The following is a 16543-nucleotide window of genomic DNA, read 5'->3' as shown; positions in this document are numbered from 1 at the left end:
GGACGATTTAAGGATTAAACCTCAAGCACCATCCCTGAGGTGAAAGGGGACAGACTTTGCAAGAGTTATTGATTCTGTTCATGAAAGCACTGGGGGAGACCGCTGTAAAATAGTTTTACCCAATTCACTCTACTTTTGATTTAACCAGTGAAAGCTAATGTGTAATTTATTCTCCTAATGAGGAAGCCATTAGTTTAACCAGTAAAAACATATTTTTGACATGTGGTATGCAAATTGATGAAGTTGCGTTATCAAGCAAGATAAGAAAAGGAAAAGCATGTGTAGAAGGACTTTGGACTTTTAATGTGATAAAAACTCTTTGGAGTTTGGATTTTTAAACAGGGCAAATGACTACCCCTAGAATTAAAGTTTAATTAGCATATAGTATTTTGTGTGTGTGCATGCACACACACACGCACACATAATCACACTGGTTAGGGTGAGATATTTACATGTAATTTATTGAGATAACAAAAGCTTAGATTAGGAGAAAATTATTGGAGTTCAAAATCTCTCTTTTAGAAAACTCCTAAATGGCTTATACTTCTTGACCTTAGAGCTTTTATCTAGGTGTTCAAAATTCCTTTCTCCAAATTCTACATGAGGCTTTAAATTTGATTAAGAACATGTCATGTGTTGTAAAAATAGAATCTTTCTTCAGTGTGAAATATGGTTAGTGCCTTATTTCTATAGGCAGCTCTTTACCTTCCAACTTCCCAATCTTACCATACCAATATCAAGGCACTTTTGCTCTCATTGCTAGAACTCTATGTGGTTCGCACTTGTTGGTGTCACTGGGTATTCCAAGGAGGCTCTGAGATTGGAGTTAGGAGTGCGAAGTTTTATTGGGCACTAACACCTGTGAAAGGGAAAGAAATGGAAGGAGGAGCGTGGCAGGAGCTATCAGATTGCAGTGCCAATCTGATAGCCCAGTGAGGAGCCTAGAGTAAAGATGGTCCATGGAGGAGGCTGCTATGTGTAGAAGTAGTGAGGCCCTTGTATCATGACTTCTGCATTGGGTGGGGCCATCCCAAGAAGAATGTGCTGTCATCCCATTGCTTTGCTCAATCATTGACTAAGAACTACTATGAAATTAGTATAATCAGGGCTAGCAATTGAGGCAGATGCTAGCAAACCTAACAGCTGGAGGCTGTCAGCTAGCCACACTCCTCACTTCTGGGCAGCGAGTCCTTCCTTAAAGAAGGTTCCAAGTGTTGTATCTCTGTCCACAGTGCATGGTTTGATCCTCTTCTCTGTATACCTTTGGGAAGCAGCTTTCTCAGGGCTCTGGTGGGCCTTACTTCCTAAGGGAAAACTTAGAAGAGAGAGGTTAATCCTTTATTACATGGTGTAGTGATGTCTTGTGGGCAGGAAAGGCAATTCTATATTAGTAACAGGTGATTATTCCAATGAGAACGAACCAGTGACTCTTTTAGAACAGAAGGGATCAAATGTAGTTAATTTGCCACCAAGTGTTAGGATTCTTCTAGGAATAGTGCCATAGCAGGGGTTCATATTGATTGTGTTGCTAGGAGGTTGGACATTCTGAAGTGGTAGTAGCTAGATCAACCTTGATAAGAAGCAGTCATTGTCATTGGGCACATTCATAGCCTCCATCTCTGTTGCTGAACAGGTGGTTTATGTGTTCATTGTGTCACTACTGGGTGGTTGCAGATAAAGGCTGTCTAATATCGAATGGTCAAGACAGTTTGTCTATGAGTGTTTAATGCCTTTTCTGTGATGAGTAGTTTCTGGTTGGCATTAATGTGTAATACAAATATCTTTTGCCTCTGTGCCCATTTTCCATGTGCTTATCTATTTGCCTCTACTCCAGACCTTCTTATTTTCCCATCTTTTTCCTTCCAGGCTCCTGACCATCTACTGACCTTGTATCTGTGTATATTTCAACCCTATGCTGTCTGATAAGGTAGCCACGAGTCACATATCACTGTTGAGCTCTTGAAATGTGACTGTCCAAAATGACTGTATTCTAAATGCAAAATACAAACCAGATACAGAAAATTTAATGTGAAAAATGTAAAATATCAAGTAATTTAAAAATATTATGTGTTAAATACTAACATGTTAGCTATATTGGGTTAAAGATGCTTTTTAAACATGGCTACTAGAAAATATAAAAGTATATAGGTGGCTTCTATTTGTAGCTTACATTACATTTTTATTGGATAATACCATTCCATATAAAGTAGATAACCAGGTTTACCACCCAAAACTTTGCCCTTTGGAGGATTTTCCCCTTGCCACTGTCTTTTAATACCTCTCCTGAATGGGATTGCGATGCAGCTTCTAAGAATTTTTGGTTTTCACCTAATTACCAGGCATATCAATCCGTAATTCACTTTGATCTTCTTCATGCTCCTTTAGTTGATTAGTAGTTCTCATTGTCCATCATTGTGAACTGAGACAGAGAGGCATGGGTGTAGCTGTGATGGGTGATACAAGAGTCTGGACTGCCTGCTCCCGCAGCTTACTTGTGCCCTGTTGGCCTGCCCATGCTTGGTCCTGGATGTATCATTTCCATGTTATGATGGATTATGCTTGGCCTGCCTGACTTTATCACTGGGCAAGTCCAACAGGACAGTTCCAGATGCATGGTCACTTGGTGTCCATATGTTCTAGCATTCCATCATTACCAGGGCCCGGTAGCATGCCAGAGGCTGTTTTTCTACCAGCGTGTAACTCTCCACTGCAGATGTCATGGCCTTGCTCCAAAACCCTAGGAACTTGCTTTGTGATTCTCTCACTAGGGCTTGCCATAAAATCCACACTGATTTTTTTTCCCCCAACGCTGATGCCTCCAGCACCACAGGGTCTGCTGGATAGTCTAAGGGGCAGGGCACTTTCATTGCAGTCTGGACTTTCTGCAGAGTTCTTTCCTCCTACAGGCCCTATTCAAAGCTAGGGGCCTTCCACAGCACCCATATACGGGCTGGAGCAGGATTTCTAAGTGTGGAATGTGTTGCCTCCAGAACAGAGGACTACCAGACCTTGTGCTTCCTTCTTCATGGCAGGGGGTGCAGGTTGAAACAGTTCTGTCTTTTACTTTGGAAGGGATGTCATAGCACCCCTGACCAGTGGTCCCCTAAAAATTTATTGAAATGACAGAGGCCTAGGTCTGCAGTTTATTCCTACTATAATCCCTTTACAAGAACACCTTATAGTTTGCATCTTTCATGGTTTATGTTCTCGTATTTAGTTTAAAAAAAAATGAGGAAAAATATGTATCCTTTAACTCAAAAGTTAAAATTCTCTGTTGACTGAAAATCATGACTTAGTGTTTGGTCTCTGGTATAAATGCTTTAAAATGTGAAAATATTGATGAATATTGCCTTTGGTGTTGAGAGGCATCAGAGAAAGAAAACTTTTTTCTAGATTTTTTAAAAAATTGTGTAACACTAGATTTGCCATATATTTCTAAATAAACCTTTATTCTTTTGCTTTTAATAAAATCTAAGTTACCACCTTATTTTCTGAAGGCTTATTCCATGAATTATTAAATGTACTTAGTAATAAATATGCTAAAGCTTTCAGCTGTCTAACGTAATTTTGTTATTTACTATTTTTATTACATAACCCATTTTTAGTTTTTACCACAAAGTTTTAGAAAATAGCTGTAAGAAAATGCCAGTTTTCCTGAAATCCAGCCTAGCCCTAAGAATATACGTATATAAAAGTGCCACAGTTTATGAAAATAGAAAATTCAGTCAATTTGCTTCTGTTGGATCTCATGAAAACACTTTCCCCTGTTGAAGCGTTTGAATAGTGAAGACACTGATTTTCATTTAAAATGTATTTGTATGTACTTTGACTACAACTCACTGCAAAGCCAGAATTTAAACCAGATGTTAATGAATAGGAATATAGATCACAGGGAGGATATTGCTCAAACCAGAATTTGGTGGCCATTCTTACTTCTTCTATTTGCTAAATAGTTTTTATGACTCCAAGTATGTTGTAATTGCTTAATATACTTTTTTTCAGATGAAGCGATCCAAGGGAAAAGTAATATATGTTTTGAGAACTGAGTGACAATACTGGCCCCATATTCCTCACTGTTTCAGAGTTGCATTGATTGCATTTTGGGGAGAAATTTTTCAGAGTAAGAACTTTAGATTATATATTTTTATTTAACGATTTGGTTAGGTACTGTTCCTATAGCTTTGAATAAGATACTTAAACTCTCTGAGCGTTGGTTTATTCATCTAGAACCGTGAAAATTCTGCCTACTTGGCACAATTAAATGTAAGAAAATAGGTGAAATCTGGCACAATGTCTGGCACTTTGTATCAACTCAATAAAGTTGATCCCTTTTCTCCTTCCATTTAAGCAAAACGGAAAGTTATTGGCAAAAGAAGTCTTATTTAGATTCATTAGAGAGTGATATTTTTACATTAAAACTTCCATGGTTTAGCAGTTCCATCTTAATTTTGATAGATATTACCATATATATGTGTATGTGTGTATTTCTGATAGTAGCATAATATGTTATATTTTCCTAGGAGGTTGGGGCAGGTAAATGAACAAGGAAATCATATAAATATGTACCTTCTGTAATTGCTTATAAAGGAAGAGTTTCAAAAATGTCTTTGAGCAAGTGAAACATCACTGGAATCTTTGTTGAGATGGAGACTTTCCTTAACTCTTTGCTTCTTCAACAAATACTAATTGAATACCTACTGTGTCATAAGTCAAAGACTCAGTGGTGAAATATGGCCCTTGTTGCTCTAATGGAATTTATTTGGCTAATATCTCTCTCACTATTAAGATAATCATAAAGTTAAATGTGTAATTGCGACTGTGAAGAGTACCATTAATGGCAGACGTGTGGTGCTTTGAGTGCATGTAATAGAAGGTCTGACCTAGTTCGAAAGGTGAGGAAAGTGAAGAAGGTGATGATTGAGCTGATAAATGAAACTCACTAGTATTTTTGTTTTTAGATAAATAGAGGTGGAAATAGAATTCCAGTAGGGAGTACAGCGTGCACCAAGTCCTTAATGTGAGAGTCCATATGACACATAAATGGGAGCTAAAATGTACTTGTGTGGCCAGAATATAGAGAGGAAGAAAAAGAGAATGAAGCTTCAGAAGTAGTCATCCCCCTAGGCAATGCTAGGAATGTTTATCCTTATAAATGCAATAGCAAGCAATTAAAATAATTCAAGCAAATGAGGGACTGAACATGGAGTAGATAGCCATCAAATTATCACTTTTATTTACACTTCCCTCTGGATGGGCTGCTTTATGTAAACCAGCCAGTTGTTTATTTCAGCAGAGCACAGGTGGTTATCAGGGAAGTCAAACTACGTTGATGGGAGTTGGAGGGAAGTGGATAAAAACAGAGAAGTTGATGGTAACGGAGAGCTATTTAGGGGGTTAAAATGATCAGGTCTGTGGTATGTGGGGAGAGGGAAAGGAATCCAGGATCACTTTTAGGTTTTTGAATGGGAAAACATTCATTTGATGTAGGATTTGTCCTCTTTATTTAAGGGTAGTCTAATGTCTTGAATCATGACTCACCCAATGCAGAAATTTATTAATCACTCTCAAATCATGGGATTTCCTGTGTTGATGATGCATTTGAAATTTTTTTCCAGGTGAATAGATGTATATTTAAGTTTATTTATTTATTTTGAGAGAGAGCATGCACCCCAGCAGGGGAGGGGCAGAGAGAGAGGGAGAGAGAGAGAATCCCAAGTAGTCTTCACATTATCAGCACAGAGCCTGATGCAGGGCTCGATGTCATGAACTGTGAGATCTGTGACCTGAGCCAAAGTCGAGTTTGATGCTTAACCAAGTGAGCCACACAGGCACCTCTATTTATATGTTTTTTATTTTAAATTACTCATTGCCAGGTTCTGTAAGTATCAACCTGTTTAACTTTGGGAGTACTAGATAATTAATACTAAAGCTATTGTTTCTTATATTCTGTACAATTGTGGCTGTTTCAGAATGTGATTGCAAAATGAAAACTGTTTACTGTGAAGTTCACTAAAAAATTAAATGTAATTATAAAAGCAAAATATTTATTGATGGCATCTTCTCCCTTACCTTAATCCTAGAAAATTAGCTTTTCTTAAAAAAAAATTCATTGCGAAAATGTTCATATCATTTCTTGATGATGATATGATTTTGATTTTGAGACCAATGATGATTTTATGATTTTGAGAGATTTTTTTGAAACACGGTCCAAGAGCATTTGCTGTGGTCTCTGTTAACTCAGTACTGCTTTCAAGAAAAAAACCTAAAAGCTGTTCTGGTTAGACAATTAAGTGGTGGCATATGGCATTTTGGAAAGAAAACACCAGGAAGAGTTCAACTTTAATGCAAAGATTTGAGTTGTTGCACATAGACTCAACTAATCAGAATGGCTAGGAAATTAGATATCTTGGTTATTAGATATCCTGGTAATTTTCTGATTAAAGAAAGATTTTTGTAAAGCATTTATTGCTGTAAATCTTAAGATATAAAAATCTATTTTTGTATAGATTTTTACAAAATCTGGCTCAGTTGGTTAAGCGTCCAACTTCGGCTCAGTTCATGATCTCATGGTTCATGGATTCGAGCCCCACGTTGGCCTCTGTGCTGACAGCTCAGAGCCTGGAGCCTGCTTCAGATTCTGTGTCTCCTTCTCTCTCTCTGCCCCTCCCCTACTCATTTGCTGTCACTCTGTCTCTCAAAAATAAATAAACGTTTAATTTTTTTAATCAAATTTTTTTGGCCTTACTGAATAGAGCACAATGACCTTGAACTAAATTTTTCTCAACCGTACCAAATCCAGGATCATTGCTGCAAATTTCAGGTATCATTGTATATTGTGATACTATGGATGTGGAAGTCATAAAAGCTTGATGCAAAACTGCATTGACTTCAGGATATACAGGGGAAGGCATGTGTAAAAAGCCCCCAAACCAAAGCAAAACAATCAGATACCAGCTTATTTTCTTTCTGTATGTCTCCATGACCTAAATGAGGAGAGAAAAAAATGTGGCAAATTGAAGATTCTGTTTAGTTAAGTGAGACATTCCCCTTTCTTATTTTCCTAGTTGTATTGAGATATAATTGACAGATGGCAGTCTGTAAGTTTAAGGTGTACAATGTGATGATATGTGTATCAGTGAGACTTACATCTAATTTTGGAAATGATGAATTTCGATACAGACTATGCAGCACCTCCCAATAGCTAAAAGCATTTGTAATCTCACACGAGTGGTTATTCATTATGTGAATGGCACCAAAGATGTTGCTTTCATATTTTCATTCTTAGTTTGGGATTGATCTACAAGTTACAATAATAATTTATTCAATGGACACTAGTTTAGAGCTCACCTTTCAGAATAGCGAAAGATTTCTTTTTGCAAGTTGATGCCACGCCCAGCTTAAATACTTCAAATCTTGTCAAATCACATACTTTCCCTCCCAGATCTCTGTCTCCCAGAATGTCTGTACTCAGATCCTTTAAAATGAAACTTTCATGTTGGCTATCATATTGCTTTGATAATGGCTCGAAGGCAGTAATAGTTTTCTCTTTTAAACACCTACAGATATTTGAAATCAAAAGCTCACTTTTTCATAGATAGGAATTAGTTCATAGATTCAAAGCTTCTTAACTCAGCTACATACCTGACAAATATTTATTGAATGCCTACCATATAACAAACATTCTTTTGGATTAGTTATGATCTATTGTGCTTAAATATTACATTTTAATGTTAAACATCTGTTTAATATAATTAATATGCTACATGTTTATTAAATAATATAGTATTTAATATATCTTTCTTTATATTCATACATATCAATTGAATAATAATATGCATATGTTAATGAAATGTAGATTAAGTCAATATGGATGGTACTTATATACATTTCTGTAGCAGTAGAAAAATGTCCTTTTGGCTCTTCACTTCAGGACTCATTAATTCCTTTGGCACTATAAAGCACTTTATTCCTATCCCCGTTTCAAATAAAATCGTGTCAAGGTTAGAGGTACAGGTTGGAGTTGGAGGTTGAGGGCCAGAAAAGGGAAAGAAAAGATTAGAATTAGGACTATAAATTCTGGGGGAAACCATTTTTGTTGCAGTGGCTTTTTAGCCTCGAGGTTCAATGTAGGAAACAACTCCACATGAGGCAAATTTCCTTTATATGGTACATGGGGGGTTAAAGGTAATTATGGATAATTCTGTCAAATATGAGCCAAATATTTCACTATTTGGACATGGTACATCTCCTCCAATATGCTATAGGATTAGCAGAAGTGGTTGATGACACAACATAGATCACTTAGGAATCTTCTAAGTGAACAGAGAACCCTTGCCTCTAAAACTTAGTGGGTGCTCTAGAATGAATTGTAAATTAGCTTATAAGCCCTTCACATACTGCATTTTCTTCCCCTTGGTACCAGCAATATATCTGGTACAATCTTGCATTCAAGTATTCCAAAAGAGTAAATAGCTTCCTTTTATTAAAATACCATGGATAGTCCATTTATACGATTTCCCTCCTTGAGGAAAGCTGATTTTTTTCACAGTTTATGTTCAGGAAATAGGTGAGGAATAAGAAAACAAAAAAAATTGTATACCTACTGCCGGAGGCATATATTTTGTTGGCATAAGTTTTTGCACATATAAATGATTGGAGTCATTTAAAATATTGTGTAATATGTGTATTTATCCTATGTGTTAGTATTTATTATTGGACACTTTTATTACTCTTTAAGATTAAATGTATTAACTTTAAGATAAAATTTCCTAAATTCACCATTTCTTCAAAGTTTTAAAAACCAGCCTTCAAAATTTATAAAATGCATGTACCCATATGTACCTAAGAAACTCTTGAACCAGGGGCACCTTAAACCATTAACGTCCATTAAACGTCCATTAAACCATTAAATGTCCAACTTCGACTCAGGTCATGATCTCATGGTTCATGGGTTCAAGCCCTGCATCAGGCTCTGTGCTGACAGCTCAGAGCCTGGAGCCTGCTTCAGAATCTGTGTCTCCTTTTCTCTCTGCCCCTTCCCGGCTCAAGCACTGTCTCTCTCTGTCTCTCAAAAATAAGTAAATGTTAAAAAAAAAAATAAATTATTGAACCAATATAGTTTTAACCATGTGGTGTGAAAGTGTTGCCTTTGGGTGAAACTATTCTTGTCAATTTTGAGGCCACAAAGTAAAATTTATCCTTATTAGCCGATGAAATCAGTTGAAGTTGGAAAACTTAGAGGCTCTAAGCAATTCCTCTTAGCAATCCCCTAAGTGTGGCTCTAAGCAGTCCCACACCATAAACGTCTGTAAGGGCAGCTACTTCTCCATGATGTTACCATGTGTCACCTTCAAGCAAGATGTGGAATTTGGTTCTTGTTCCTTTGTAGTTTATCAGAAATCGTATGGTGGGTTAGTCTTCTCCAATACAGGTAGTATTAGGGTGTTATGGAGGCTACCGAAGGAGGATGATTCAAGCTGTCCTTGCCTCAGCCTCTTATACTGGTCTATCCTGTGTGTGTTTCCTTCCCTACCCCCTTTTGGCTATTCATTCTGGATCCACCTTTCATGAATAGAATAAAGGCAGCACTACTTGTGAGTTCAGTTAAACCTTTCTTTCTCCTTACTGCATCTCCCTCACCACAGCACAAACTATGCACACTGTATCTAGTCAGGTAAACTAGACTATTCTGTAGTAGCAAACGCACACCCACACCTCAGTAGCTTTAAACAACAGAAATTATTTTTCTCTTATGTTACAGGTGCATCTTGGGTTGGCTGGAGATTCTGGTCCATATTATTCTCACTTGGATTCCAGGCTGAGAGGACAGCACTGTCTGGAAGCTCACCAGTTTCTCTGGCAGAGGAAAGCAAGAGCATGGTGAGTAAGGTACTAGGTGTTTTGTTCTGTTTTGTTTTGCTTTTACTCTACAGCAGATTGGCCTTTGTTGCTTTTCATTTGCTCAAGTAAGTCAAGTGGTCACACAGAACTACAGGGGAGCAGAAAATTGCAATCCTGTCATGTTTCTGGAGGGAGAACCATAGATGTTTGGCGAGCAGCACTGAGAGCTACCTCAATCCCCCTTTACCCTCCCAATACCCCACATGGAAGTATATGTATGTAATAAAGGGTTTGAAACTTAAAAAGATCATGTGGCTTTAGTCTATGTGAGGAGAGTAACAAGTAATACACCAAAATAGACATTTGTCTTTTTAATCGATAAAATAGCAATAGCAGTTTCTTAGCCATCCCACGTATTCCATTATTTGGACAATATTCTGGAAGCTTTTAGAATCAGAAGGCAGATTTTATTGACTAGTAATTTTTGAGGAGTTAACATACAATAACTTTTTGGAGAGAACATATGTGAAGTTTGGCCCTGGATGATATTCAGCCTGCATTAGGATATGTTAGTATCTTGGAGTAGTGTCTTAATATACTCCCTGTATGGGGCTTTCCTCCAGTAGCATAACCCATGGCTCTGCTCTGGAGGAAGATTTCCATCATTGAAAAATCAGTAGTTGATACACAAATAACCTCAGCTTTGAGAGAGAAATTTACCTGAATACTATAATGGAGAGGTAATTTCAAATACTTTTAGTGGTTTCTTTACTTAATATTTTCTAATCAGTGCAATGGGGAATGGATTATTTGTTTGTTTCCAGCTTTGCATTTAGGGCCTTATTCCGATGGACAACTCTACATCCTTTAACATTCTTGACCACTCCCACTGTCTTGAAACATGTCCTCTCCTGGATTCCATGATACTCTTACTAATCGTTCTTAAGTTCTTCCATTTGCTTCTCTTCCTCTCCTTGCCCCTCACTGTTTGCCTTCCATTACCTTCCCTTTACTTCCAAAATCTCCAAATCTTTTCCCTCCTCAGTTGTTTGTTTCATGGCAGCTGCTTTACTTCAGACATTAAGTAGCCCCTGGGACTATAATTCACCTACCTCTTAAGTCTATTGTGAGTCTCTGTCCATACTGTTTGTCACTTTCTAGGGAGAATCTTTTAATGGTCAAATGTAAACTATTAGTATAATCACCAAAAATATTCAAAAAGTGGGTCACTTCTCTTATTCCAGTTTAACTTTCTGTTACTCTCATCAAAGTCAAGTCTGCAATGACAGAATTGTACCAGATTCTTTTCAAGGTTTTAATGAATGAGCAGGGAGAAGTGGAAAGGCACAGATTGTGGGGGTCAGATATGCCTAGATCTGAATTCTGGATTTGACAATTATGAACTATTTGGCCTTGATCAATTTATCTACCTTTCTGAACTTCCGTTTTATCCTCGATTCAATGGGAATAATAGCCATGACTCACATAATTGTTTTGAGTGTCAGGCTTGATACATGTAAAATACTTATCACAGTAACTGGAGCACAGTAGAGTTTACAGAATTGATAATTATTATCATCATTGTTATTGTTGTATCTTTGTATAGACAGTGTTGTGTAGACATGACATTTGTAACCTTATCTACATGGCAAACTCCTGTTCCTACTTTAGAACTTTACAGGCCTCAATGTCTACCACCTTCAGTTTGCCCTTCTGGAAAAATAGCCTTGCTCCTTAGTACTTTACTCCGGAACACAATGTGAGTAGTTCTTGTATAGGAGATGCTAGTGACTGAATCAGGGATGTAATAACCCCCTGAACAGTCCATCTTAAGATTAGCTGTTGGCTATGAAGTAGACATGTGTCAAGGGTTTTGTCTAATACTCTGGCATATCCTCTAGGATCTTCTAGAAAATATGGGTAGGATTAACCATCAGTACTAAATGATTAACCTGTACTAAGAGAACTGTCAGTATGGAGAGGGCCATGGAGCAGGAAGACAAAGCAAAAAGTCTTCAGACTATGAGTCTCTTAGAAAAGAACAGTGAAGGTAGTTGGTACCTGGGGACTTTTGGATCCGTGGGATTTTCTAGTTCTAATTCTAGTTAACGTGCATCCACACAAAATAAGTCCTTTGGGCAATGCATGCTGAGTCTCTGTTCCTTGTAGTCAACACAAAGATGTACCACATATGTTATCTTTTAGAAGATTTAGAAGGTGCCTGACCCTTCCTAGGAGTAGCTTCTTTGAGATCCCAGAATATTTTGTACATACATCTTTTATGGAATATATTCCAATAAGTTTTATTATTTTCCCAACATAATGATAATTTCTATCTTTATAGTTTTAGCACACATAATCTACTCTCTGGGATATGTTAGATGATCAGCAAGTACTGATTTATGAATAATGAATGAATAAATAAAGGAATTCTTGCCTATCTTTCCCACAGAACTCAGAAAAGCACATAACTTACAGGTTAAGTTACTTAAAAATAATGTACTCATATTTTAAAATTAAGAGTGATTACTTTAGCTTCTTTTCAGAATAAATGACATGACATTAGTTCATTTTGTTTAGGTAAAAGAAAAGAAAGGTGCAAAAGTAGTCACAGATTTCCTTTATTGTTCTTTCTAACTTGAAATACACATGGGCATTATGTAATGTGTTCCTCTTACATCTTGTGAAAATGGAGGATAGTGAACCGCACCGAAGAGCAAAACTTTGGTTAAACTTTGGTTAAGTGAATTGCATAATTAAATTCTGCATCCTAACACTCCATGAATTTATAGGGCCTATTGTGTAATTAGTTTACAAAAGGAAGAGCATTGGAGTTATTTACGACAGATGTTCACCTAACTTAAAACAGGAAGAGTATATTTACTTCTATGTAGTTACTACAATGTAATTAAAACCATAAAACCACCTTATCTGAATTTCAAAGCCACGGAATGATTTTGCTTTCCTTGGTCTTACTGACTGCATTACTTTTCACTGATCATGCAAGGATCATAGGAGAGGGCTGCAGGTTGACCATTATAGGCTTGCCAGATATTTTAGTAAGGTTTTGCTTGTTCTTCTTCTCCACTTTTCTGTGGAGTGATGAGATAACTTTCTGAAAAATTGTATGTTTGTTGGCAGAAACAAACCTAGCATATGGCTGATGACAAAAATCACTCTCATGCCTCTGTTCTAGGAGTAGTTTGGGAAGGAAATGAGGATGTTCAATAAGCAGATGCTAAAAAAAAAGATCTGAGTTTTAAGTATGGGTAGATAGTACGTAAACCACTGCTATCTTCCAGACAGTGGAGAAGCAGAAATATCACTGGTCTCTAAGCTTCAGGTAGCCCTTCTAGTGACTCTCCGTACATTTTTAGACTATGGATGTGAAGCATCAACAGTGTGACTTTTGTCATGTACCATGAGTGATAGAGATGGTCTTTGGCTGCTCACCCTCCGTGGCCAATCTGCTGAGGGAAATTATTTGCAGGAAATAGTATTTGGATTTTCAGAACACATGAACTGTCTTTTTATGTAAGGCATGGGGAAATATGTCCAGATGTCAAATTTGTGCTCCAATCAATGTAGCTCATTCCACACATTTGCTTGTTATGGGAGAGTTCTGATTCCTCCACAATGGCTCACTTGGATCAGGGCAATATTATTTAGGGATTTGACAGCACGTGCAAACTGTTTTTGAATTAATTTTCAAAGTCTCTTGTGACTGATGTCAAATTGGCAACAGTATTCTTTCGTACATGTAGGCTCAAGGACTAGGGTTTGAGGGTTGTTAATCTTAAAAATGTCATCTCCAATGACTCCCTTTTACCTTTCAGAAAACGTTAAGTATGGTGGGCATCAGAATGTTAGTGAAAATAAAGAGAGGGATATAGAGTTTGGGGTTATAAGGTTGACTTTTGACCCTGAAAAGAACTTTTAACAGCAACATAATTACAGAGTAAGGCTAAATTAGAATTTGTCTCGTTCAAGGTCTCCAAAGACTCACAGAAAGAATAGGAAACTTTTTACATGAAAATATGGCACTTATTATAGAATGTATCATTTATACCACAAATATCATTACATAGCTACATTATACAAAAAAGATAAATTAGGTAAAATGGAGACATAATATTGGCTATTGTTTTAACATTTCTTTTTAAAAATATTTATAAAATTGAACTACAGAAGACAAAAGACATTTCACAGCTTAAATTTGCTCCTTGTCACCCTGAAGACCTCATCAAACACCCTCATGTCTTCCGCCTTGGGTTGAATACAATATAAAGATAAAGAAAACCAGCACTTTCTTTCTTTTTCTTCTTTTTTCTTTTTCTTTTTTTTTAAGTAGGCTCCACGGCGGGGCTTGAACTCACAACTTGAGATCAAGACCTGGGCTGAGATCAAGAGTCACACGCTTAACTGTCTGAGCCATGCAGGCGCCTGAAAAAGAGCCCTTTCCAGCCGAAAGTTTTGGGGTTGTAGCTAGTGGCTTCATGAAGCTTATAGAAGCCTATAACTAACTTCTCAGAATAGTGGGAACAGCCAGAAAGATGGTATTCAGGTAGTAAGGTGTCTTCTGTATGTTGGCATTTCATTTTAGTGACAGATTCTTTATAGATGCCTTCACAGAGATGACGGATTTCAGGTGGGAATCCTTTAGAAACTCTTTTAAGATCCTTTACTTAAAAAAAAGAAACAATTTTGATTAAAGATAAAAAGAGGTTTATATTTTGTTATAGGAAGCCAGTATCCAAATATATTTGTGGGAATCTATGATCCAAGTGGGGGCTCTAAAATTCAGCTTCCTTTCTGGAAATATCTTCAACAAACTAATTCATTTGGTACAATTTGTAATTTTCTGTTAATTTTATTCTGATAATTATCAAATCACCACGAACTTTACGTGTGAAGGAAATGGTTTAGGTTCCTCTTATCAAAGGAATAAGTAACCACTGTCAGTGACAGTTTGTTTTATTATAAGCCCCTTAAACTCTTTCACTCATGTTTTTGTAACACATTTTAGCTTATTGCTTTGATTGTGTATATGAAGGCAAATAATCTGGTCAGGGGAACTTTTATTAAATGTAAGAGAGGTGTTTTTTTTTTTTTATTTTAAAGACTTGAAAAATATTTAATTCGGGGTGCTAGCCGTAGGGATGCCATTTTGCTATTGGGTTGGTATTGCCTAACCAAACATATACAACTGTTTCTTGCCAAAATGTTTGTGTATAATCATGTAGTTTACTGAAATATCTTATTAGCTTTTCATTTTCTTTGACGTAATAAGACTTAAGGCCAAGCATAGCTCTATAAAATTAGGTTTTATTATCTACATGTTTGTTAAGTCTAAATTCCTTTCCTTAATATTGCTTAAGTACAGTTAGGTTTTTGAGGTTTACATTCCTTTTTTAAATAGGCATGGTCATGGGGTTTATGTTTTTCCAAACAAAAGAGCAATAGAGATGATCCACATTTTAAAAACACCCAAATTAATTATAGATTTTGCTAATAACTCTTCATATCTTTAATAGTAAGCCTACATTATAGTTGAAAATCTGAGGTTTACAGATCAAATCTATATCCTGTGAGATACAAGAGAAGGGCGGTTTCTGGACATGTTGATATTTAGTTATAGATGAAAAGCTTAGTTCTAACCTATGATCTTTCTTGTTCATTTGGTTTCCCTGCTTCCTTACCACCATCTTATTTCTATCAGATATTTAATCTATGTTCAAGAGAGATTTGGGTCAGTGTCAATCTTGATTTCTAGAAGATGTTTGTATGTATTAAGAAATGGTGTGCTCATATATGCTAGAGCCACACAATTTTTAATATTTAGAAAAGTATTAATTAATCTTTTTTATGCTTTTATAATGGGGTAGGTGCTACTTAGGTGGTAGAGATGCTTGGATAGATAAAAAAAGTTTTCTGATTTTAAGAAAATCATAGTCTGAGATAGATCTATAAAATACTAATTGTAGTACCCAAGCATGAAGGGCTATAAGAGATACATAAATTTGCCCCCCCTTTAAAAAATTTTTTTTTAACGTTCATTTACTATTGAGAGACAGAGAGAGACAGAGTGTGAGCAGGGGAGGGGCAGAGAGAGGGGGAGACACAGAATCCGAAGCAGGCTCCAGGCTCTGAACTGTCAGCACAGAGCCTGACATGGGACTCGAACTCACAAACCGCAAGATCATGACCTGAGCCAAAATCAGACGCTTAACTGACTGAGCCACCCAGGAGCCCCTGCCCCCACCTTTTTGGTGGTGAAATGATTGAATGCTGATAATTTTCTGAGTCAACCAAATAGAAAATTACAGAACACAGAAAAAGATGAGAAAAATTTGCTTGTGGAAGTTGATGAAAGTGTTACAGAGAATATATACTTCTTAAGTAATTATCTGTGTAATTCTTCTTTTTACTGCTCTCAACTAAAATAGGTTCATTCTTATGGAAGTACCACTTTATTAACTGTAGCTTTATAATATGTTTCTTTAAAATTTCTTTTTAAAATAAAAGATTTCAATACCTGCTAAGACAAGTTCCTTTAAAACTTCTTTTTAAAATAAAAGATTCATGGTTAGTCTTGTTCAGTGTTCTTTCAGAAGAATTTTAGAATTATTTTGTCAAGTTCTGCTTCTCCCCCACACTTCAAAAAATCCCACTGATATTTTGTTTGGAATAGATTGTTATAATT

At 36.5% G+C, this 16543-nt stretch overlaps 1 long non-coding RNA gene across 1 annotated transcript in view; it reads left to right on the top strand.

Annotated features, from left to right (window-relative positions):
• Positions 1–16543, top strand: part of LOC125162129 (uncharacterized) — a 103181-nt gene that overhangs the window by 51657 nt on the left and 34981 nt on the right. The window contains exon 2 of the long non-coding RNA XR_007150908.1: positions 9761–9879. This is a non-coding gene — a long non-coding RNA (uncharacterized LOC125162129). The remainder of the gene's footprint in view (positions 1–9760; positions 9880–16543) is intronic.

This window comes from Prionailurus viverrinus, chromosome A1 (assembly GCF_022837055.1).
Source record: "Prionailurus viverrinus isolate Anna chromosome A1, UM_Priviv_1.0, whole genome shotgun sequence".
NCBI classification, from domain to species: domain Eukaryota; kingdom Metazoa; phylum Chordata; class Mammalia; order Carnivora; family Felidae; genus Prionailurus; species Prionailurus viverrinus.
The sequence above is the reverse complement of the archived record's forward strand: the minus strand, read 5'-3'. Positions and strand labels throughout refer to the sequence as shown.